We start from the raw sequence: 5,826 nt of genomic DNA, 5'->3' as shown, positions 1-5,826 counted from the left end.
AATATCAATCCGCCAACTCGCCTCTTCTACAGGTCCCTAATTATTATTATTTTAAAAATCGTAATCGATATCTATACAGTAAGAACAAGAAACAAGTTAAACATTCATCTATGAATGCTGTGAAGGTTTCGGCTCTGATATTTATAATCACACCGCGTATCCCCTGCGGTCTACATAACGGCGGATTAATACTTTCTGCTACTACGTGATGGGGCACAAGCTGTAGCCGAAAGAAATCGCGCTTTCTGATTGGTTTGTTTGTACCTGCAATGCGTCACTCCCATGGTCTGCGCTGCCGCTGCATCTTATCCATAGACATCTCAGTCAGTGCCACAGGCACAGCAGACAAGCTTGTTGCATAGTGTGTATACATATGGGCAACGTCTTCAGAGAAGCACAATAACACAATTCTGATAAGTAATTAGCTACCAGTAAGAAAAATGATTACTTGTAAATGAGCTAGCACTGACCCAGTTTGTGCTTCTATTTATTCTATTACTGCAGTTTTCTCATTTCTGATTGCATTACTTATATTTTATTAGTGTGCTGATAGCCATGCTGTTTTAAATGGCTGTTACAAGGTTACCCCAGACTGATCCTGCGTTCCTCCTTTCTGCTGTGCAAGTGTTCATCACTTTGAATTTTATGCATAATTAGATGCAGCGTCAGGGATGGAGTGTTTGGGTCTAATAGTTAGGTGTTACAGCTCATGCATGTGTGCGAGTGTGTGCACTGTGCACATTTAGATGTGTAATATGTAAGTGGGTCTGTTGCTGTCAGATGATGCTCGGGTCTCATTGTGCTGCTGCTGGTGTGGATTGGAGTATCTGATAGCCTGATTGCTTATGCCTGACTGCTCTCCTGTCTCCCAGTGACCACCTGTCTCTACCCTGGCCACGTGGGAGACGGCGGGGAAGAAGGTGGAGGAGGGTGGACAGAGATGTGTGAGGAGAAAGATTTGAAGAACAACTCTGGAATGTACTAGAATCTCCAATGTGCCTAAACAGCCTCAACCCCCTGCCTTTCTCCCAGTTCTTCTTATTATTAGAGACGAATGTCACACTATAAGCATAAGCAGAATTTGTCACATTTATATGGAAGAAATGATGACCCAGAGTGCTTTCCGATTCCATCTGGGCTGTTTACAGAAGTGCTGTTGATCGTGCCCTGTGAGCCGCTGAGCAGCCTCAGAATGAGCCGGCCAAGCCCACTCTACAATTGCGAAACAAAAAGTAACTAATCTGAATCGTACTGGATTCTTTTCATTGAACTCTGTTTTGTTATTTTCCCCTATTGAGGTTTTTGTCACTGTGCAGATTAGGCAATGCCAGAGGTGACGGCACAGAAGCCTGAATCGGTCACAAGAACCAGTTAAGCTGATCCATGTGCGATGACTGTACACTGAGGTGTACGAATTCACTTTGCGTCTCCTTAAAAACACTTGGCAAACAGGACAATGTGGACTTTTATGCACTTTTGTCAATGCCGCAGACATTTAACTGCTTTCAGCTCTCACGTTATTAAGGAACGTCAATGGGGAATTGCTCTAATAAGACCTTTTTAGACACAATGGTACACTGTTGGGCCATAAATATTTCAAAAACATAATAGCTTTCCACTTTGGCCTCCTGCCCCGGTTTCTATAGCTACACTTTATCTAATGTGCAGTATCGGCTGTTTGATTGGTTGATAAAGTGACTTTCAATGCCCCCCAGGTCTCAGAGCGCCTCGTTCCGGGTCAAAGGTATGTACGGGCTGGATTTTAATAAGGATTGGGCATACTGGAACTAAAGAGGTGTTACTTAATGGTCTATAAAACTTGAAACCAGGCTCCATGATGTAAGCCAAGCAGGCTTTAAAATGAACACTAGGCTTAACATGGAACACTATACAGTATTTGTTGCAGGCATGTTTTGGCATTATGGATGTTGGGTATCGTGTTAACTCCGGGGTATTATTTTTTTTTATTATTTATTTAGTTGCTCAGATTAATCACAATGCTCAAACCACTGCAGGGCACTAGCACATATTACGTCTCCCCTCTTCTTATCAGCTCTGTGAATATGTAACTACCTCACGTATTGCTTTCTTATCAAACGCTGCCCAGCCCAGAGCTTGTTTTCTTTTTATAATACTGCAGTTTTCATTACTGTACTGCAGGGGTCAAAGTTCGCTTTAGTTCAGTGGAAATCAGCTCAAGTCAGCCCTCCATCTTCATTAATACATTGCTTCCCCCAACACGTTAATGCTCCTTCCCACTGACAGCAGTTAGCTTTAGAGGTGGGTGGATCGATCCAGATATTGATGGTATGGATACCAATGCTGCTATTGGTACTGGAATGATACCAGTACAATAGGAGGGATACTTTGTTCTATCCTCTAGGTTCAGTATGCAGCCCACTGAATTGTGTTAAATAAACTACCTTATTGGAAATGCTATTTATAGCCTATAGCATGTTTAAACAACAGAAGCGGACCCAAAGCGCTTTAAGAGACAGCCATTTACATCCTATGTGCTAGCCCTGCGACAGACTGGTGATCTCTCCGAGCTGTACTCCGCGTCTCGCCCTATGGTAGCTGGCATAGGCTCTCAAACAAAACAGCTTTCAAGCAAGTTGTGCGAGGACTTTGAGGGATGTGAACCGCGGGTGACAAATATGAGACGATGTTTACCTGTGTAACCGAAAGACGCGGGCGCCATTTTTAATGGATGAGGATTTGTAATGCACCTGCTGTTTCAGTGCCAAGTGAGAGGATTGCCTTTCATGGCAGAGAATGGCTGTTAGCCGTGTGTCAAGCCAGTAGTGAAAAGAGTTTTTGCATCGTGTCAGCAACGTACACATCGGGCGCTGCACCTGTTTGCTTTGGAGAGCGTGTTAGAACATCTGAATGCAACTGTGTATGTTGACATGCAGGGATGGTCAAACAGCAGGGGGGAAGGGTGCGTTTTGTGCATGTATGTATTTTATTTTATCTTCTTATGAGGAGAAAATTCAAGGGAAAAACAAGTATCTCAACAAGGTGTCTGAAATAGCTTCACTGTTCCTTAGCACTGATTCTCACAGTATGTGGCTCTCTGCTGGAGGGATGGAGCACCATTTTTCTATAGTGTTTTGGTGAATTCTCTCCCAGAATGGGAGGCAGAGCCTTCACCTTTCAGGCCTCTCTTCTGTGGAGCCAGCTTCTTTAACTTTAGGCTTAAACTTTCCTTTTTGATAAAACAAGTAGTTAGCGCTGGATCAATGACTCCGAACCCTCAGTAAGTTAAGTCTAGGCTTATATGCTGATATAACGAGTGGTTCTTCTTCACTCACCTCTTATTGCTCACTATGCATATACATCACTTTGCACTTAATCATTAGTTACTATTACTCTCTGGCTCTCTTTCACAGCGTATCTTTTGTCCCGTCTTCCTCGCCTCACCCCCAACCAGTTGTGGCAGATGGCCGCCCCTCCCAAAGCCTTGTTGTGCTGGAGGTTTCTTCCTGTTAAAGGGGAGTTTTTCCCTCCCACTATTGCCAAGTGCTTGTTCACAGGGAGCTGATTGTTGGAGTTTTCTCTCTATTATTGTAGGGTCTTTATCTTATAATATAAAGTAATTTGAAGTCACTGCTGTGATTTGGTGCCATACAACTAAAACTGAACTGAACTGCATCACTGGGTGTTCAAGCGGGTTGAGATCGGTTTCCTGCAAAGATCATGACACATGGAAGGGACCGCTGTTAGCAGGATAGAAAGAGAAAAAAGGTGACTACTTGGAATATCTCTCTATTGATTTACAGCATTTCCCTCTAATTAAAACCCTCCCATGCCATAGGTACATGTCACTGTACTTTGACCCCTTGTTAGGAACAAAGGTTTGGGTTTTTCCTTTAATCTGTCACCTGTCTGTACATCTGACCAGCCTCTGCAAATAATTCCTGATTACTAGCAATAGTTCCCAGCACACAGTGGCCAGACATCTGGTCCATTCAGTAACGCTGGAAACCACTCCCTGTCAGCAAGAATGGCTTTATAGCCATTCAATAAGGGTATTAGCCATATAAGGTCTAACAATGGGCTAGCCACTCATGAGTCAATCCCATAGGGCACCCTGGCCTACCTGTTACTGAGAAAAGACTTGTTTTTCAAAATTACATCATGAGGCAGAAATGATTAATGGCTTCAAATCGTATAAGAGGATATAGTGTTAAGCATGCACTTAGTTTCCTACCCCCTCCTCCCGAAATGTGTTACTGTTTGTAAAGCCTGGCACTAAATCAAGTGGAATGCACCCCCCTCCACCAAAAAACAAAACCTGCACATGCTAGTAGTTTTATTTGATAGGATCTGAAGGACAAAACCACTTACTGGCTGTCACTACAGTCACTACAGTTTATCTTTACTCGCTGGCTTTTTATTTTCCCTCCTGCAATTCCCCCACCCGCCCGCCCCAACACAAACTCTTTCCTTGACTCTGTCTAACTCTGCCCTTCTCCCTTCCACCCTTTCTCTCACTGGCTCGCCTCCAGGTTGTCTGCTGCAGAGTTCAAACACTGCAGCCTTCAGCAGCACAGTACTGCTTGGAACCATCCAGAAAGGTGGCACTACAAAGCTCCGATGCCAAGGTGAATTCATCCTCACAGGTGCTACCCGTGCTTTCGCACAGGGGTCGCAGGGGTCAGGAGCTCAGCTTATTGTCTGTGCTTCTTTCTTTCCAGAAGTTCCCCGTACAAATGTTCTGTGTAGTGTGGGTGTAATCTCAGTTTACTCTCTCAGTCAGCCCTGTAGAAAGTGAAACCAGAGGAATCAACGAGCATCACAGAGGTTAGGCAGGGGCATTTCTGTGCACGAGCACCTTCTCTGGTGTGCAAAAGAAGTGACGGGGTAGAGAGTTGCAGCAGCTCTCGCGTCCTTGACCCTTGCTGGAGTGCAGGCCAAGTCTGTCTCCGCAGTGGCAGGGACCTGCAGGGCTGCCTCGCTCCGTGCCCCCTTTCAGATGATCTCATTCTGCAGGGGGTAGCTCTCTCTGCTGCATGCTGCAGCCGCTTCCAGATGAAGGCTGCAGAACAGGTGTCAGGCTGTCTGTGTGTGCGTTTATGTGAAGCTGTGGGAGTGCTGTTTCTGCTCAGACCCAGCTCGTAAACAAATGTGATTGAGCCAGTTTGTGTGGAAAGTCTCAGCTCTGACCCCTGGTGGTAGGAGCAGGAATTGCATGAAGAGTTGTGAAAGGAATACTAATCAAATGCAATCCTGGAAAATAACTGTCTATTTCGCTAAGTGCTGTATAGAAATATAAGTATGAGGTTACATTTAATTTACATTAGGATACAAAGATATAGTTAATAAACAGTCAGAAAGGGAGCATTAAGCCTGTAAGTACTTATTTTATTTAAAGTACACTTTGTGGATAATACTTTGGAACTTTTACTGAAGGTTTTTACAAAACTTTATGTACATGCAGTATTACAGAGTACCTCTCCTTTCAGTTCAACATATTAACTAACAAGCATACAAATCTTTTAACTGCCGATTGGTTGAGTAGGTGTGGTTCTTTGTTACAGGCAGCAAAGATTAAACTGCTACAGGACTGTTGTGGTTGTTTAGACTGTCCACTTGTTTAAATAACATAAAACCCATGTCCCCAAAGGCTGACGCCCTTATTACCATCCATGGCATAAAATACATAATCAGCTAAAATTTAGACCTTTTTTGACCAACACTATCCTGTCTTCCTTCTCTCACCCCAACCAGTCACGGCAGAGAGCCCCCCCCCCCCCCCCCCCCCCCCGAGCCTGGATCTGCTGGAGGTTTCTTCCTGTTAAAAGGGAGTTTTTCATTCCCACT

Source organism: Aulonocara sp. 'chitande type north' Nkhata Bay, linkage group LG13 (genome assembly GCF_057382095.1).
Source record: "Aulonocara sp. 'chitande type north' Nkhata Bay isolate Kocher_YH1m ecotype deep benthic linkage group LG13, A_spYH_male_GT1.1, whole genome shotgun sequence".
In the NCBI taxonomy this organism is placed as follows: domain Eukaryota; kingdom Metazoa; phylum Chordata; class Actinopteri; order Cichliformes; family Cichlidae; genus Aulonocara; species Aulonocara sp. 'chitande type north' Nkhata Bay.
The sequence above is the reverse complement of the archived record's forward strand: the minus strand, read 5'-3'. Positions refer to the sequence as shown.